Here is a 21,090-nt window from a genome sequence, read left to right on the forward strand (position 1 = left end):
AGAATGACAAGTGATTTTACTAAGTAATTTAACATCTGGGAAATTTTATAACAATAAAAGCTTTGGATGGTTTTCAAATATACATTTCAAGAGTTTGTAGATCGCTTAATATTCATATAAAAACTGCCTGATGTTTAGGTCTTTAATCCATTTTTAGTTTATTTTTGTATATGTTGTTAGGAAGTGTTCTAATTTCATTCTTTTACATGTAGTTGTCCAGTTTTCCCAGCACCACTTATTGAAGAGGCTGCTTTTCTCCATTGTATATTCTTGCCTACTTTGTCATAGATTAGGTGACCATAGGTGCATGGGTTTATCTCTGGGCTTTCTATCCTGTTCCATTGATCTATATTTCTGTTTTTGTGCCATACCCTACTGTTTGGATTACTGTAACTTTGTAGTATAGTCTGAAGTCAGGGAGCCTGATTCCCCCAGCTCCATTTTACTTTCTGAAGATTGCTTTGGCTATTTGGGGTCTTATGTGCTTTCATACAAATTGTAAATATTTTTGTTCTAATTCTGTGAAAAGTGCCATCGGTAATTTGATATGGATTAAAGACCTAAATGTAAGGCTGGATACTATAAAACTCTTAGAGGAAAACATAGGCAGAACACACTTTGACATAAATTGCAGCAAGATCTTTTTGATCCATCTCCTAGAGTAATGAAAATAAAAACAAAAATAAACAAATGGGATCTAATTAAACTTAAAACCTTTTGAACAGCAAAGGAAACCGTAAACAAAACAAAAAGATAACCCTCAAAATGAGAGAAAATATTTTCAAATGAAGCAACCGACAAGATAGTAATCTCCAAAGTACACAAACATGCAGCTTAATATCAAAGAAACAAATAACCCAATCAAAAAATGGGTGGAGACCTAAATAGACATTTCTCCAAAGAATACATACAGAGGTCCAAAAAGCACATGAAAAGATGTTCAACATCACTAATTATTAGAGAAATGCACATCAAAACAACACTTAGACATCACCTCACACCGGTCAGAATGGCCATCATCAAAAAATCTACAAACAATAAATGCTGAAGAGGGAGTGGAGAGAAGTAATCCCTGCTATACTGTTGGTGGGAATGTAAATTGGTACAGCCACTATGGAAAACAGTATAGAGTTTCCTTATAAAACTAAAAATAGAACTATCATGTGACCCAGCAATCCCACTCCTGGGCATATACCCAAAGAAAACCATAATTCAAAAAGACACATGCACCCCAACGTTCATTGCAGCACTATTTACGATAGCCAGGACATGGAAGCAACCTAAGTGTCCATCAACAGAGGAATGGATAAAGAAGATCTGGTACACATATACAATAGAATATGACTCAGCTATAAAAAAGAACAAAATAATGTAATTTACAGCAACATGGATGGACCTAGATATTTTCATACTGAGTGAAGTAAGACAGACACAGGAAGACAAATATCATATGATATCGCTTGTATATGAAATCTTAAAAAAAGGGGTACAAATGAACTTATTTACAAAACAGAAGTAGTCGCGAATGTAGAAAACAAACTTATGGTTACCAGGTGTTAAGGGGTGGGGGAGTGAAAAATTGGGGGATTGGGACTGACATATACACACTACTATATATAAAATATATAACTAATAAGAACCTGCTATATAGCACAAGGAACTCTACTCAATACTCTGTAATGGCTTATATGGGAAAAGAATCTTAAGAAAAAAAAAAAGTGGATATATGTATATGTATAACTGATTCACTTTGCTATACACCTGAAACTAACACAATATTGTAAATCAACTGTAGTCCAATAAAAATTTTAAAGAATAAAAAATAAGTAAAAAATTAACTGCATGAAAAAGAATAGTAAATAGTAAATTTACAAATAATAAATAGTAAATAAATATAAATTTTACTAAAATCAGAGTTTACTATTTCATATATGCTACTACTAAATTTAAATGTCCTATAGAAAAAAGCAATTAATTTTTAAAATGTCATCAGGTAAGGAAAGAATCTATTAATTTAGTATTAAATCAGGACTAATAATACTATCACTGTGAAACCATGTTAAGAAATTATTAATAATAATATTTATTTCCTTTACAAGAATGCTGTTATGTCATAGCTCATTTGTACATCTTGGTTAGGTTTTCAATCGAAATATTCAGATGTATTTAGTACTCTCTGATCCATAGAAAAATATAAAATTTTAATTTTGAAAATATTTAATTAGAAAATTTTATATTTGCAGCAGAACTTTGAAAAATCATGTAAGGAAGTCCCACTCAAAAATAACCCCAAATAGTTGCTACTTCCAAATTTATAAACTTTATAAATATGGGACATGGCTCTTGGTATGAAGTTGCTAATTAAAAACAGTCTGTTTAAGGCTTTCTGGGGACTGATGTCCCTTAGCTTTGTGTTTTTAAACATTTGGGAGGATGATGCTACAAGTGTTGGGTTAGAACAAAATTCCAGTGTATTTAGGCAAACCAGTACAATTTTAGGATATGGCCTGCCATATTCTTAGGACTATCACAGATTTAATTTAAGATTACTGATGTTTCATAAAAGTCCCTTGAAAATTAGGCCTCTAGTGTTCATGTTCTCTTTCCTGGGTCAAGATCTAAAAGCTGGTGCAGTAAAAGCCTGGAGATCAGATCAGGGTCCTCATTGTGTTCCAATACTTTACAAATCAAACCCATTTACCTTCTGTAATAAATAGCACAAAGAAATTTAAAGAGAAATAGTGCAGCTTCGTTAATTATTTAAAAAATTGTGAATTTCCCAACTTCAAAAAGATTACTTTGCACTTAAGAAATCTTTATTTCCCATATGTGAGGAAGATGGTTTTTGAGGAACAGCATAATGACATTAGGAAGCTAGTATCAAAATATCCTCACTGTCTTCTTGAGCTCCTTCTCCTGATTGTCAGACAGTTGTGAACCTAACTGAAATGTTCAACAAAACACACATAATTAACAAGACGTCCAGTTGAGTGCTAGCATCTGGAACCGTTTTCATAGGTGGACACACACTTCTACTCCAGACATTACCAGCTAAGCTGTACTTTTTGTGCACAGACAGGGAAACAAACTCTGAACGCTATTCCCCTTCCTCAGGCCTCAGGAAACTTGGGAAATAGTACACTTGCCAAAAAAAAATAAACAGTTGTACAAGATAATTATTTGAATTCTTTGTTATCATGAATTGTAAACACGTAGACTTAAAATGCAAAGAATTTTCTAGAAATTTTTCTCTTCCCTTTTTTTTTTTTTGGCTCAATTAATTATGGCTTCATGAGAAAGCTCACCAAAGGAAGTAAGTCAGGCAAAGCACTGGCACAATTTGTGCAAGTTCTTTCAAGCCTTACTTTTTTGTAAACTTATTATTTTCTGAGCTTCTGCCAAAGTTTTGAGATACTGTGCATCTAATTGTTATATTTCTTTTGTTAAATTGTGTGTGCATTTTTATTACATTTATTTTCTTTTGCTTTTTCCTTACATGGCTCCATGCTGTCACACTTTTTGGTAAAAAGAACATAATTACATAATTAATAAACACTGTGGTTTCTCAAGCATGTGCACAAACCCAAAAGACATTCTAAGCATTTCTCTTTCCCTAATAATGCCATAGTGTCTGGGATAATGGATCATTTTGATAGAAGTACTAGCCCACTGGATCATTGATTCAGAGGAACACCGATTTTAGAGCACTTAAGTTTTCTATGAAAAAGTATGAAGTTCTGAACAAATAAACTGTACAATGCACAAAGAGTAGAAACTAATTTTTAGATTCACTTTAAGTCCCAGGATTTAGATGCAACACACTCTGTAGAGTGTATTTAAAAGTGGAAAGAAAAATTGATCTAAATAACAGTTTAAATATATTGTAGAACCAGACAAGGAAGGAAGCTAATTTTCATTAATGAGAAAATCACAAATAAAAAGAAGAAATTTTTTTTTTATGGTGACAGCCTTTGAGTTTTTGCCTATGATTTGACATTAAGAATGAGAGAGAGAAACCCTTCTACACTGTTGGTGGGAATGTAAATGGTGCAGCCAGTATCGAGAACCATATGGTGGTTCTTTAAAAGACTAATAGAGTTACCATATGATCCCACAATCCCACACTTGGACCTATATCCAGAAAAAGATTATAATTTGTAGATACATGCATCCCAATGCTTATTGCAGCACTATTTACAAATAGCGAGGACATGGTAGCAGCCTAAATGTCCATTGACAGATGAATGGAAAGAAGATGTGGTACATATATACAATGGAATATTACTCAGCCATAAAAAAAGAATGAAATCATTCCATTTGCAGCAACATGGATGGACTAGAGATTGTCATGCTAAGTGAAGTAAGCCAGACGAGAAAGACAAATATCATATGATATCACTTGTATATGGAATCTAAAAAAAAAAAAGATACAAAAGAACTTATTTACAAAACAGAAATAGACCCACAGGCATAGAAAACACAAAGGTGAAAGGAGGAGGAGGGATAAATTAGGAGTTAGGGATTAACATATGCATATTACTATATATAAAATAGATAAACAACAGGTCCTACTGTATAGCACAGGGAACTTTATTCAATACTTTGTATTGGAACTCTAAGGAAAAGAATCTGAGAAAGAATAAATATATATTCATATATATATATATATGAATCACTTTGCTGTATACCTGAAACTAACACAACATTGTAAATCAACTATACTTCAATTAAAAAAAAGAAAAAAAGAATGAGAGAGATATTCCAAAGAAGACATTTAAAGGATCAAAAGGTACAAAAATAAATGAGATGCTTAACATCATTAATCATCAGGAAGATGCAAATCAAAAGTGCAAAGAGACCACCTCACACCTTCTGGGATGGTTAGTATCAAAAATACAACAAATAACGAGTTCTGGGGAGGATGTGGAGAAAAGGTTAATCCTTGTGCACTGTTTAAAGAAATGAAAACTGGTGCAACCACTTTAAAAAATAGTATGGAGGTTCCTTAAAAAATTTAAAATAAAACTGCCGTATAATCCATCACTCCTACTTCAGGGTATTTATCCAAAAGAATTGAAAAAGATATGCGCACACCCATGCTCACTGCAGTATTATTCACAATAGCCTTAAGTGATGTTAACTTCTCAGAAACTACCTAATGACTATCTTAGAACAGCAGAGTTGGCTCCTATGCTGACCCCTATCTTAGGCAACACTCTTAGCCCTTAGTAATCTTTTCTCTGTTGACCTTTTTATCATAACACTGGTCAGTGCCAGATATCATCCTTTGTCTTTACTGGTTTGCTTGTCATCTCTCTTTCCACAGAAAGAGTAGAGCAGGAACTCTGTCTCTCATTCCTGTTCAACCCCCAGAAACTGAAAGGGCATCTGAAACATAGTAGGCACATAATCAATATTATTGAATTAATAGTTTATTTTATAATAAATATGATCTTACTGTTTAAAGAAAATTATTGTTTATTAAAATTAAAAATTGAATTTATACACTAATTTCCTTCAGCTTTTGTCAAAATAAAATTACCTTAATTATATACAAACTATAAAAGGTATAAGTCCAATGATATTTTTCTGTATAATTAATGTTTGTAAAAGTAATTGTGTGATTATTTACCAATCTTCAGACCAAATAAGCAAGAACAAAGTTATTGGTACCATATGTGTGACATTCTTTTAAATTGTGAAGTTTTTCTTTCAAAGTAAATATAAAATAAATTTCTTGCATTTTCCCTAAACAGCAAATGGAAACATTTTCACCTTTTATGTAAGTTCTATATCATCTGTAAAGCATAATATTAAGTATAAATTCCTGATTTTTCATGGCAAGATCCCATGTTGCACGAAATAAGATAACAATAAAAAATGCTTCGTGTGGTTTTTCAATTAGCCAGAGATCAAAGACAAACACATGAAAACAGAGCAGAATACCTAAATCTAAAATCTAGAAATATTAACCAATTCATGAGCATAAATCTGTTACAATCTCAGGTGTGCAAAACACAGTGCAAATTTATTATCATCTTGCATGTATAAAAACACTACATAATAGAAGCAAATGTAAAAAGAATTAACTTCAATGAAGATTAAATAATAATGTGTGTTTGAAATAATTGTAAACCACAAAGTTTTATACACATGGTAGGAAATCCTAAGCTTCTTCCTTTAAATATAGATTAAGATTAATTGGATAGAACAGCCTAAGACAGATTTAAAAATCCCAAAACAATGCCAGACTGTCACTGTATATAATCCGGGTCATACATACCAGGGAGGAGAAAGAAGGACTCAGAGGCGCCACAATAATGAGGAAAGACTCTAAAGTTCAATAGAAGTTGAACTAAGCACAGTAGACAGAATTCTAGCGTGAATCCCAATGACCCACATTCTTGTATAACCACCTCATCTTATGTGTAAGCAGAACCTTTAACATGCTTTTGACCAACGGAATATGGCAAAGGTGATGTGATCTTGCTCTTCTGGTTCTGTTCTATGGCAAAGAGGATAGATCTGAAGAAGCAATTAAGGTTTCAAATCAGTTCATTTTATGTATGTCAAAAAGGAGATTTTTCTCTCTTGACCTGATCCAATGAGTTTTCTTTTAAAGAAAAGCAATTCTAGAGGTCAGACCAAAGAAGTCAGCGAGATGCTTTCTGGCCTCGAAGAAGCTACCTCCCATGAGTTCTGAGCTGCAAAGCTCAGAACTACCAACAGCCTGGAGGAGAGATCTGAGCCTCAAATAAGAACCCAGCCCTGGATGAGACATGGATGTGAGATTCTGAGCAAAGGATCCAGCTAGCCTGTACCCAGACTGGTGACCCATGAAAACTGTGAGATAATAACAGTTTAAGCCAGTAAGATTATGGTAATTTTTATGCAACAATCTAAAACAAATACATACAAAAAATTTGACATCTTGGTGATATCCAGGGTGACAGTGACATGTCATTTGTTGCAACAAAAACTACAGAGACTGAAAAGTACACATGAACACAGTATGCTCTTATACTGTGAGAAAACTTGGCTGGAACCAGGAGTGGGTTATAGGTTGGGATTATTGAAAATACAGCAGTCCAGAAAAGACATCGTGCTTATATACTGGGAAGGAATCATACTTTATATTTTCGACCTATCTCTGTTTTACAAATGTGCATTGCACATATGAGAAAACTGAAAATCGGATTGATTGCTTGCAGAGTGTAGAGCCAATTAGAAGGATCTTAAAAACAAGCAGAGAATTTCAACTTAATACAGTAAAAATTAGAGATCCACTGATGATTTCAGAACACAGTGACATTTGAAAGCTTGCTTTAATCAAGAGGAATCTAGGAGAGGTAAGAATTCTGTATCCACAGAGCATAATGATTATGATCATGCAGCTGTTTCAGACAGAGCTTGGTCTGAGTCCCAGTTCTGTAGGCATTAGAACTCTTGAAGCTTTGGTCTCTCAGTGTCTACCTCACAGGGTGTTGTGCATATAAAATGAAATAATGTTTAGAAATACTTAACACCTTTCATGGCATGTTATGAATCATCAAAGAATTTACTTACCATTATAATCATTAATTATTATTACTGCAGGAAGAACCAGGAATTAGAAAGATCAATGTAGAAAATGTCAAAATAATTCTGGTTTACGTGGGACAGTCTGGGTCAAGGTAAAAGTGATAAGAGGAGAGAATAGAAAATAGAGAATCAGGTAAAGTTACAATACATATGGAAGAATGTCAAAACCTGGAGACTCACTGCATATAATAGGATAGGACAGAAGAATAGAATAGAATAGAATTGAATTGAATTGAATTGAATTGAATTGAATTGAATTGAATATGAATGATGTAAGTTTAAAATGTGTATGAATTTTCAGGCCTAAGTAAAAGGAAAAAAAATATGTCATTAACTGACGGGCGGAAAAATTATGACAGGGGACCATGTTAGGGCTGAGATGATGAGTTCACGGAGTTTGTCCTGCCACCATGAAATCAGAGCTAAAAAGTCTAGCCAACCTTTGTACATATTTACATTTATGGAGTTCAAATGTGGGCCAGAGCTATGTATTCGGAAGATATTTGTGAAGAGAGAATAATTGTAGCTTTTGGAGTGAATAATCTTCCTGCAGGGCTCCCGAGAGAATGAGGAACCGTGAATAGTATACGAAATGGTGTCGAAAGTTCAAGATTAAAAACTTTTATGCCAGGCTTCATTTCGGAAGTAGAACGCTGGGTATTGCTAATCAGCATGTAAAAGATTTAATAAAATCCCTATAAATCTTTCCACTTTTAAGTTACACTTTTTCCACAAATCAAACTTTTCTACCTCCTTTGGGATCCACTGAATAAGGACAAGCCAAACTCGGCTGACCAGGATTCACTAGGGGAGCCCTCCAGCGAGGGCCACCAGCACCTAGCTAGCTCTTCTACTCAGTCATCCTAAAAGCCACGTGAAGGCAAAGCGCATCGGTTACTGGCCAGCACTTCCCTCTGTGTACCTCAAGTAGAAGAAACAATACAATGAAGTACTGAATGTTTCCTGAGTGTTCAAGAGCCCACTTTAGACTACCTCTCTTTGTATTGTGCTTCAAAACTACTAATTTTATTTTGATTATTTTATTTCACCTCATAGACTATTTGACATACTAGCAGCTAACTAGTCTGAAAGCTTACATGTGAGTAGCAGTTTATAACATAAGTGGTGATTGCTTGAAGTAGCTGATTGAACTTCGGCTCAAGATGTATTTGGATTTGAATTTTGTATCCAGGAGGACTTTTTAGAGAAGGAAACAAACAAACAAACAAAAAACTTGAGCTCTTAGGGAAGAGCTCTATTATATTCGTTCTTATTCTATTTGAGATATAAAGGGAAATATTGTGTTGTTACTATTATAGTCTATGAGATTGAATAATGTAACACCTCTAACATTAAATACAGAGGAAAAACTCCTTAAGACCTTTGGTATTGTACATTCTAAAGTTTGTATACTGGAGAATATATGACATAAAATCATTTCAACATAACTTAATTATTAAGGGAAAGACTTGGGGCAGGAGGGGAAAATGGCACTCACATTAAATAAAGTATCAGAAAAAAAAAATCCTAGCTTTAAATAAGACACACCCACTTGGATATTTGACCTAAACAGAGGTGCTAAAACTGGGGAGTAGATACAAGACAGATGAGCTAAGCTCCGTTGCCTAAAACCCACCTATTCCGAGAGGTGGGACCATGCGCTGGAGAGGTAGAAAGCTTTCACCTCTCTGCTTTCTCACATCTAAAACGAAGATAACAGAAACCTCTACATGGTTATGTAAATGAAAATAGTCTTAATGTGGATAAAGTGATAATATGAATAAAATGTATATGTACACATATTAATACTTTAAAATAGCATTTTTTCCTATATTCTCCCTCTTCCTGTATAGGCAAATCTAGGTTCACAGACCATATGCTCAGAGGTCAATAGGTAATCGATCATGAGACAGAAAAAGTGTTTGCTAGTAGTAGCTCACTGGCCCTCTTTCTTTGGAAAGATGGAGGAGACCACTTCCTTACTCCTAAGTGAGGCAGCCCAGAGTCTGGTCGACATCAGGGCCACAACACTTGTGTCTTTGAGAAGGAGCTGCACATAACCACAAAGGGCATGGGGGTATTTGTCATTTCATATGTGTAAGAACCTTACTTTGAAGGCTTTAGAGGTTAGAAAAAAATACGACCTCGGTGGTCATTAAAACACTATCTAATATGTTTGGTGGAAGTGGAAGGGCAGATTATTTTCGTTTCATCATCATCTTTGGGGAACAGAATTCAGACTTGTATGTTTTAATTGCTACTCTATGTATGTTTTAATTGGTACGTCGGTGCTACTTGTGCGGGGAAGATATATCACTAAAGTAAGTTTCTCTTAACTGTCAATTATAATGAATATATTTATTATTATTATTATTTTTTTTTTTGCGGTACGCGGGCCTCTCACCGCTGTGGCCTCTCCCGCTGCGGAGCACAGGCTCCGGACGCGCAGGCGCAGCGGCCACGGCTCACGGGCCCAGCCGCTCCGCGGCACGTGGGATCCTCCCGGACCGGGGCACGAACCCGCGTCCCCCGCATCGGCAGGCGGACTCCCAACCGCTGCGCCACCAGGGAAGCCCCTATAATGCCCCTATAATGAATATATTTAAATAAAACTCAATGAAAGGGCTTCCCTGGTGGCGCAGCGGTTGGGAGTCCGCCTGCCGATGCGGGGGACGCGGGTTCGTGCCCCGGTCCGGGAGGATCCCACGTGCCGCGGAGCGGCTGGGCCCGTGAGCCGTGGCCGCTGCGCCTGCGCGTCCGGAGCCTGTGCTCCGCAGCGGGAGAGGCCACAGCGGTGAGAGGCCCGCGTACCGCAAAAAAAAAAAAAAAAAAAAAAACAATGAAAAAAAGGATTTTCAAATCTTCTGCATTGGGCTTTAGAGTTGTTAGCAGTGCTACGAACCAGTTATGAGTTGGAATAACAGTCTCTGCGTTGACATGCAAATGAATTCACTGAGCAACTACTTTGCTTTAGAGATTTACATAATTTGATACCCAAACCACATTAAATTAATATTAATAATTTGGTTTTAAAGCAGGAAAGTTCAGAGTTGAGCTGCTCTTCTTCCCACATTTCACCACATCTACGTATGAAAACATTGATATACAAACAGCGAAAACATTTTAGGTGTAGGGCTATCCAACCTCTGTTCCTTAGAAGTTCATGCTTATTGCCTGAAGATGTATAAGAAGTAAACCTCATGTGCCTCTTTTAGAGATAATAACTTGCAAATTATTTATCATTACCCCCACTTTTTGCAGAATCAGTGTAGTGCTGTAATCTCTTCATTATTCACGCATTCATTCTGTTTCTTACTCCTGCCAATTTTTTGTTTCCAATTTTTCCTTCCCTTGCCAATCAACATGAGAGCTTCTGAATGACATTTTCATGTCAAGAAAAAACAAAAACAAAAGAAAAAACTTATGTGTGCAGAAGCATACTAGCCTAAATTAAAACTAACAATAATTAGAAAACACTTTTGCCACTACAAATTATATATTGTATTATAGATTAATATGTAAATTATTTTTATATTAAGTAGCATTTCTTGAACTTGCATGTTCCAGATGATTCCCATCCCATTGCATGTTTATGGTAGAGTAGAATTTACTAAAAATTATATATATATATATATATTTATATATATATATTTAATTAGATAGATAGCATATATATACATATTTATGTATAGTACATTCATATATATACATTCACACACTCAGAGTAAGCATTATACTATTGTTTAATTCGTATTCTTTTAGAAAATCCATATTAAGACTCATTAGAATTCTGAATGTATCAAAAGCACTATCTCATCTCTTAATATGTCTCATAACATAAACTATTAACTTCTTCAATACCAAGGTGATTAAGGAACAAAGGGACCTGTTGTTTTCTTGTGTGGCTACCAATTTAATGAGGAAATTGGGATTTTCCACAAGGGAATCTAGAGCTCACCTTAAGTAGACTAAGCCCAAAGGACATTGGAGGTGTTGGAGCAGAAGGTGATTAAGTTTGTTCTGAAGAAAATAATTGGTCACATGGCTGTTACAAGGATGTTAACAACAGGAAACATTTTTCTAGCTTATTAGTTCACAAACATCTTCTGAACTTATTATAAAGTATATTATATATTCTATTAAGTATACTTTATAAAGTATATCATATAAAGTATATTATATCATAAGTAATAAAAAATACTAGAGATTGTATGTCAATTTGGGGTAAATGTAAAGGATTCATAGAAACATATTATTCAAATTCCTTGGTTTCATGGATAAATGAGTATTAAACATGAGAACCGGCCATCATTCAAAGAAAATTCTCAATAAACTATATATAATTTAAAAGTTAATTTTAAAAAAGTCAATTAGAGTAAACTTTTCAGCATATTTCAGATTTTAACATTACTTTCTTGATTTCTCTACTGTACATGTTAATTAATTTTTTTTTTTTTTTTTTTTTTTTTTTTGCGGTACGCGGGCCTCTCACTGTTTTGGCCTCTCCCGTTGCGGAGCACAGGCTCCAGACGCGCAGGCTCAGCGGCCATGGCTCATGGGCCCAGCCGTTCCGGGCATGTGGGATCTTCCCGGACCGGGGCACGAACCCGCGTCCCCTGCAACGGCAGGCTGACTCTCAACCACTGCTCCACCAGGGAGGCCCGATGTTAATTAATTTTTAAAAATATAGCAATATATAGTCTTGATAACATAAAATCCAAATTTTTCATCTTTATCTTAAATTCCTCCAGTCATACATAGTCATTAATATTATTTGTAAGGGAAAACAAGACATATATCAAGAAATATCATCTTTTACATTATTATCTAGATCAATGTGCTTTAAGAATTTGAGAAACAAGAAAGAAAACAATTTGAACATGTGTGACATTAAATTATTTCAATAATCTGTCTATGTACTTTCTAAAAGTTCATTATCTTGAAATAAAAAGTGCTTTATACAATTTCAGTGCCTACGAAATGAAATGAATTAATGGCTAACCAGGCTATCTGTTGCTATGGTATTGACTAGTCCCTTGAATTTCACATGGACAAGTTATAACTTCAAAATATGGTCATTTCTTTGTGGAGCAAAGAATTAATGAAATACCACCACGTGTGAATATCTTTACTAGAAGTCTTCCAAGTGGGCAGTTTTGTTTACAGTTAGAATTGCATTCTGATCAAATAGAATCTCCCATGTGCTAATTTTGGGCTTATTATGGTCACCTAATTTTACCTTACTTCAGAACTAATATATAAAAGCTTAATATGTAAAAGAATTCAGGGGAAAATGCTTTCAGTATTTTAAGTTTGCAATCTCATTGAACTTACCTCACTGGTTTCATTACTACCAATAACACATTTTGATTTTAGTGTTTCACCATTTCATTGTGAAAACTCTAAACTTCATCTAAAAGAATTCCGGATACTTGTAGTTCAAGCTTTACTGTTTCTACCCAAACAAAGACATACATCTTGGAAAACTTTATGGAAAAAAAAGTCAACGAGATACTCATTTGGCTGAATATAGTGTTTATATATGTTACTACTTCTAGAGTAAGTTATAAAATTAAAATATATGTTTATGTTTCCATATAATAAATAAAACTAAAATTTTAAAGCCATAAATCGTTTAAAATTCCACAGTCTGAATATTTATACCACTAGGATTAGTTTTAAAAGAGAACGTTTCAAAATATACAGAAGAAAAGAATGATTCTCCTCCATACAATTAAAAGAAGCTCGTATAAGCCTCATGGCCCAGTGTTCCATAGACTCTAGTTTGCTTTTCTACCTGCTTAGTTCTTAAAAATTTGTATCACTATTTAAGGTAAGATAGCATGACTTACAGGAACCCTGCAAAGAACACCTGCTCAGGGTAAAACATGAGAACAGCTAAAGGGGCTTACATTTGACCTCTAGTGTTTGCAAGAATATCCATTTCTTTTAACAATCACTCTCACGTAGGACTGTGCTGTTAACAAAATGCAAAATCTTTACCCAGAGGAATTATTTTAAACAATAAACTCTAAACCTAAAGTTCATCTTTGTATGTATAATGCAACTATAGTAGAAATTTTTATGATAATTAAAAATATACAAATATTTAAACTTAGTGTACTTTTTAGCTGCTGAAAAACATAGCCCTGGTGAGCTGAATGGTATTTATTGTCTGAAATAGCTCATATTTTCCCCATTCCTATTAATAAAGGACATCTGGTTGCAACCTGAACTCTCTTCCTGGAATGTAAAGAACCTCCTCCCCATGTTTCCCCGGCCACTAAATGACATAAATGAAAGAACGTAATATCCTTTATCAGACAAACTATCATGCCTATCTATGAAAGTCATGGATAGTAATAGAAATACATAGAGCACCAGCTAACTTCTGTCATTTAATAATTCTTCATGATCAGTACTGTTCAGTGGTTTTCTGCCCTGAATTCTGTATACATACCCACTCAAAACACACTGCCAATTGACAAAAGGAACGTAGCTTCAAAAGAAAATCTCCCAAGTAGAGAAGAGCTCTCTGTTAAGCATACAAGAGGTTAAATATTGCTGAAACAGAGAGACATTTTCCCAGCCCACACTTCCCAGTTCCATGCAATTACCAACGGCAGTAGCAACTATAATACAAACTAATACTGTATTATTAAATCAGAGCTTCCTATTTACATCCACCTCTGCCCTGAGGGGGCAGGGAGGGGATGATATTCACTAGTCCAGCAGAACAAACAGCTGCCAACTTGGAAACACACATGACCTTGGGGTGCAGAATTCTGAGAGACTGAGTTTCACAAGTTTTATTTGGATCTACTGTATAACACATCTAAATGAACCCAGCATGGTATATATGCTCCTATCCCTACCACCTCCCCTCCAGAATAATGTGAAGAGAGCTCTGCACTTTGCAGTCTAAGCTTTAGATACCATAGGCAATATTGATTAATCAGAGATTAGTCCATTCACATATTTTAAGGTTACATTTATTTTAAACAACTTGTTGGTTGATTATTTAATGCGATTTGCTAACATATGTGAGGACTTGCAGTGAATGGTTCCTGTTCCTTGAGCCACGCAAGAAGTGTTGCTCTACAAAATTTATATTTATAAAGCAAAATGTAACATGATGACATTAACTTCACACGCATAAAAAAAGCAGAGCCCTCAACTTCCCCTCTAGAATTCAGTGCCTAATCACCAATCATTATTTCTGGTAATAGTAATGATAACAGTAATTAGTAAAAATAATTGTTGCAATCATTGCCAACTGTCCCGTTCCAAATTATAAAAATAATCATAACTTGGTCTTAAATATTTGTATGACAGTCTGCATTGCTCCCCCATTTGTAAAAATGTTATAATAATGTCCTTTTTCTTACCTTATTTCAACAGTTACAAAGTCTCCCAGAAAGATTCTTAAACGGCGTGTATATGCAAATCACGATAATAATAATAATTAAAAAAAAAAAAAACTAAAAAGATGGTCTTAGCCTGGAAAAGATGGAAATAGTTTGGGCTCAAACTAGAGCAATCCCCGTTCGCGCCCAGGTGGCGAACGCAGGACTCTCTCCCACGTCCGCTACCGCACGCCTTTGTCAAGTTGATAGGGTCCAGCTGGCGAAGAGGGTCCCGCAGGGCACAGAGGGTGCGAGAGGGCGTCGCCTGGAGGAGCGGGAGAGCGGGTCTTCCCGCGCCCCACGTTCAGCACCGGCAGCGCAGCGGACAGCAGCGCTCCTCTCGCCTCCAGTTTGTCTCAGTCACTGAACCAGGCTGATTCTCGCGCCTCCTCCCCGAGCGCGGGCTGCTGCCACTCAAGCCGGGAGCGCCCCGCCCCGCCCCGCCCCGCCCCGCCCCTCCATCTGACGTAACGATTTTGCATGTCAGCTCCCCGGGAGGTGCGGGGCCGCCCCCGGCACTGGGCTTCTGCTGCGGTCACAGCCTAGGCGGTGAAGGCGACGGAACGCAGGCTGAGGGTCGGCGTGGGCATCACTGGACTCCACGATCCGTCACAACCAGCCCTGAAGAAACCGAAAGCTTTGGGCGCTGCTTGAGCTTTGCCTTCGCTGGGACCGCCGCTCCTGTGCACTCCGGAGACCTCAGCTAGCAGCTCCGGAAGGAGACGGGGCGGAGGAGCCAGTGGAGCAGAGGACAGGCTGGGGGCCGGTGGAGAAGGACGGGGAATCCGTGCAACCGGTCAGAAAAAAGAAAGTGCTTTTGATCTTCCTGGCCAAACTTCCCTCTCTCTCCCTGCCATTTGTTTACTGGAAGGGATGTGTTTGGTGTTCCGTTCTCTTTCCTCGGTTCAGGAAACTGCTAGAGGGAGTCACTGCAGCAGAAACTTGTTCTGGAGATGGGGAAAAAAGTGCTTTGAGCACTTGGAGAAAATGTGAAAGCTTGGCAATACTTATCATTCGTAAACAATGCTGTCTTAATTTTTCTTATATGAGTGCTGCGTAGCATATATCAGAGTTCCTATGTGTTCCTATAAAATCTGTGTAACCCTCTCTCTCATTGACATGATTTAAATACATTGTCAAGTTAAATGGATTTGGAGATTCCAGGGTTAAAAACTTCATTTAATAATGAAAAAACTGAGAGTTCTCAAATTCAACTTCCACTGCCCAGATCCTGAAGGTTCTGCAATGTTTATTATGTCTAACGTATCAGTTGTTCTATGGAAGATGGAGTAGGCTGGAAGCATGTCATAGCCTTTAGCAGTTCTCTCAGTGTATGTGATGCTTCTTGTCTCAGTGAGGCTCTAAGGCCCTTGACGGAAAGAGAACCGGAGAGGGGGCGGGGAGGGGACCACGCCAGATTTCTGACTGCTTAAGCTTGTAAACAAACACTTTCTGTGAACTGAAATGATCAATCATCCCAAAGGGTCATTATTCACATACTATCCCATGTCCCACCTACAGGTCCCTCAGAAGCAGAAAATATATATATTCTTTTCTCTCAATTTTGCTCCCGTTTAAATAGCTATTAAGAAGGTGTTTGAGCCATCAGGACTTACTTTTACACAGGAATGAGCACATAAAATTAAGCCTAAGTTTTCTTAAGTTGGATAAAACACTTTTCATCAAAAGATGTTTATTCAAGAAATTTCATAACATTCCACACATTGTTTTTCATCCATATGCATACATATATGTGTCGTCATATTCCTGAAGTCTAAAATAATTTTGTGCTGGATTCACTCCTGAGTGCTTTCAGGGACTCGGATGGAATGAATTCACGTGTTTATTTTCCTATCAGGAAAAATAAATAATAAATTTGATTTTCTGCAATGTTTAAGAAATTATTTCAGGAAGCATATTTACTTTGTGGGTATATATACTCAAACACCTTCTTAATAGCTATTTAAACAGGAGCAAAATTGAGAGAAAAGAATACATATATTTTTTGCTTCTGAGGGACCTTTCTTTTTTCTACTCTGTATACAATTTATTCCCAAATTTATCAGTTTCTTTCCCAAATATCCAAGTTCCTGGGAATATCCTTCCAACACATCTAGACCGTAATGTTTGTATTCCAGCTCATCTGCAATGTTTTATTTTCCTGTGACGACTATTGATTTTATGTAAATATATAAACACCAAGTATCATCCCTTCTTGCACTGCTCTCTACACACACATACTCACGTATACACACACATATTCTGAAAGCCCCTCAATTCCCCAAGTGGTTTTAATAATGGCTTCTGACACCATAGTAGGGCATGAAAGATGACATTTGGGAACAGAGGGTCGTTCTACAATTGTAATTACAATGGAACCACTTGAATAGCTTGTTTGAAGGCTGATCAAAGCACATGTATTTTACTTCTTTGGAAATGTCACATGACATATTTTGGTCTGCTTCATATGCCAACCTGCCAAAATGTCAGAGAAAACTTAAAAGTTCACTGTGGAAATATATAGAGTACATTATAAAAAAACTCTTATATAATTCCACCAAAGCCTGTGTCATGTGCTGTTTAATAGACACTGTTTTTCAGTTCATTTCAGTGATCATATTGCTTTTGGCTATGAATTCAATTAAGGCATACATAATGTTAAGCAAAAACCTGAGGGGATGAAACTGGAAAACAAACCTATGTTTCAAATGTGGAAAGAAAAAACAGACCATCTTTCTCATTGGCTCTAAAAGAGAGAGAAAGAAAGAAGAAAAGAAACAGAAAAAAAAAAATAGAACTATTTTGGTATGCACGCACAGAGATGTATGCATGCGGGAAAGTAATGAGAGGACTGTACTCTTCTAGAGGATTCTAGCCTTTGTTCTGTCCTAATTGGCTGTGTGACCAAGAGCAAGTTATTCTTTCATCATACTCATCACTGGTAAAATCTGGAGATTGTACTAAGTTATCTTTAAAGTCCTCTACATATCCACCATTAAGGGATTCTGTATTAGAATTCGAAAACTTCAGAAATTTTTATATTGGAATTCAGTATCTTAAGAACTTTCCCCTTAGTTGGGAAAAATTGACATCTGTTACTAAGACTATGAAAATAGTAACCTAGGGTAATTAGTTTGGGGGGTGTGGAAAGGGGATGAGGGACTAGGACCAAGGATGAGGCTAAGAGGTCAGAAAATAAATTTCACCTCTCCAAGATGAAACTAAGAGAGGACTGAATGGGGTTGTTAAAGTAGTCACTTATTTTTACATAAGCAATATTACAATATACTCATAGAGTCACATATAATTACTGTTTAGTATATTCAAGGCAATTGTAGAGCAACAATAAGATGCAAAGCATGCAGAAAGTGATTACATGGATTTTTAGTTGTAAATTGTCAGGAAAGATGACTAAAATATCAAGTAAATACGCTCAAGGAAAATGTCTTTAGGGCTCAGTGGCCAACACCTACTAAAGGACTTTAAGTAATTTACATGAGCAGATTAAAATGTGATACACAGAAGTCATGGAGCTCATTGTGTTGTTGTCTTGTGAGTGTGTACTTATACTCGTATGAGAGATCTACCTTTTAATCATACTGCTTTTCAGTTCTCTATTTTTGGACTCCTGTAGTGTCATCAAATTTTACAAGCTCCTTGTCAAATGATAATTATTCTAATGTATTTGTAGTACATTAGAATTATAAATACTCTAACGATAATAACAGTGTGTGTGTTGTTAATTTTTCTTTTTGAATCAATTATGCGAAGGTTTGCTGAGAATTAAGAACATGCTTTTTTGAAAAGCAAAGATTCACTACTTTGTGCTAGGTATTATCCTTCTTAATTTTGGGGAATCATAAAAAACCAGGGCAGGAATAAATCATAGGCATAATGACCAAACCTTCTTTAACTAAAGAGAGCAGCAAGCTTACAACATAAGCACATAGAGACCTCAAATCTTCTGCAATGTGGAATTCTATATGATTGTGCTTTCTTTCTCCTGATACATGTTCTAAAGAGTTGATGCTGCCTTCAACAATTAGCTCTCAGGAAAAAAAGAATTTCTGAAATGTACCCTTACTTTTCGGTCTTGTAATTCAATTCCACATGCTAAATATGCAGAGTTTTACAACATTATTTGACTATTTGACACCTAAAAATACATTTTCCTTTCCTTACCTCCTCTTTTGTTTTTCTTATTTTTGTTATTTCCTTTCCTCCCTGCTCCTAACTCTTGCTTCCCTTAGGGCCTTTCTCTCTCTCTCCCTATCTTTTATTTCCTTAATAAAACATTTGCTAGTGATATGTCTGCTGTGTTATAGGATATTTAAATACAATATTGTGTTATGGAATGGAATATTGATACAACTCATTTAAATATAAATTTCTTAACTAACCTGGATTTGCGATCTTAAATGCACTTTGTGTATGGGGTGTGGGAGGGAAAGTATGTGCTGATGAGGATTTTCAAATGTGTTTCTTTAAAATGTAGACATAAGACTTGGGATACACATAAGAATCAAAACCTCAACACCAATACAGAAAGCTACAGACTGAAGACCACTTGAGTTACACATACACATTTTCTACCTAAGCGTTATTTCTGATCAACTACATAGTTTTCATGAGGTTTTATGAGTTTACTTTTCAAAACTCTCATTATATATTGAAAATTGAGATTATGTTAAAATTTTGGTCTCCATTCTCTACCATAGTGCAGGCATTGTGTTGGTTTGGGATAAGAGATTTTTACATTTATCATGAGTAATATGGAAGATAGTTCTTTTCCTACTAGTATTAACTGTAACACACAGGGAGATACACTAAGAAAGACTATTTTTACAAATTTTAATTATGAACTCACCAACAAAATGGTATATTTCATAAATGATTATAGATCTTTTTCAGAAATGTTATGCTAAAGCTTGTATATAGCTCTTTATCCCTCAAACTCTCAGATCGATGCACTTATGAAATCTTTAATTCCCACTGTGTAAATGGGATTTACAAATTCCACAAGAACCTGGGCAATTGTATAACATGAGTAAAAGTTATATGTTTAAGAAATTGGTTGACCTCAATCTTTATTGAGGTAATATTAAATAGAAGAATGATAGAACGTTTCAAGAAAGGCTGTGAAACTAAAAAGCTAAAACCTAGAGCATTTATCAGAGCAATCTATTTTGGGTTTAAAGGAATACATTTGTTCACTGTAGTCAATAACCTAAGGTTCATTATTGCCAATAATTAACATCAATAATTTGGGGTCAGATTCAGATTTTGAATTTGAATCCAGAATTAAATACTGATGGACATTAAAAGGATCACTGTAGCCTACAAGGATAGGTATGTGCCAGGGGTGCTGAGTGTGGAAAAGCCTGTAAACCTAGTTATTTCCCTCTTGATAAACATGGTTACTTCACTTTATAAGTTTATCTTTTCAATTGAAGGGGAAAATGCAACTAGCTCTTTATATAATCATATCAAGGGGAATGAACGTTGACAGACAGATTTGCCAGACTCTGGTTTGTGTTATCTACTCTAGTTTTCAAGCTTTCATGTACTTTTATCTTCCTAATTTAAGAGCTCCTTTATAGACGTGCTTCCTCTGACTTCCAAGGGGTATAACCATGAATTTCTCCCAGAGCTGTATTTTTCTTTTCCGTTTTGGTGTGGTAAAACAGGACTTTGTATATCTTAGTCTGGGAAAATAATGGAAATAAAATTTCAGGAAGAACTGTCATCCACCAATATGTCCATGCACAGAATTCTCAGGCTCATAGGGATGGTGTCAAAACATGTTGCTTTCTAAAGGAGAGTGTAAAATGAAATGATGGATTCAGAAAATATTTTTATAATAATTGTAATTGAATAAGTTAAAGATTATGTTTATATGGCCACATATCTATACAATTTCAGATCAATTCCTTAGGAGGATGACACATAAGGGTATAAGCCTAGAAGAAAATCATTTAGTCCTTGGCCTAGTAAAAAAATTTAGGAGTAATTGAGTAATTTTTTTATAAACTAAAGGTAGAGAGAAAAACAGCATTGTTCTATTTTCCCAGTTTTATATAACAAATGTATCTGAGTAACAATT

General features: G+C 35.7%; 1 protein-coding gene across 4 annotated transcripts in view; it reads right to left on the reverse strand.

The window, feature by feature from the left end:
• FSTL5 (follistatin like 5) overlaps positions 1-15,356 on the reverse strand; it is a 688,483-nt gene extending 673,127 nt beyond the window's left edge. For 3 of the 4 annotated variants that reach the window (XM_059066276.2, XM_067035457.1, XM_059066274.2), the window contains exon 1: positions 14,970-15,352. The gene's annotated coding sequence lies outside the window, so the exon portion shown is untranslated. Of the gene's footprint in view, positions 1-14,969 lie in introns of all 4 variants that reach the window. The other variant, XM_059066275.2, reaches the window with a different exon arrangement.
• Positions 15,357-21,090: the final 5,734 nt, after the last annotated feature.

This window comes from Kogia breviceps, chromosome 6 (genome assembly GCF_026419965.1).
Source record: "Kogia breviceps isolate mKogBre1 chromosome 6, mKogBre1 haplotype 1, whole genome shotgun sequence".
NCBI lineage: Eukaryota > Metazoa > Chordata > Mammalia > Artiodactyla > Physeteridae > Kogia > Kogia breviceps.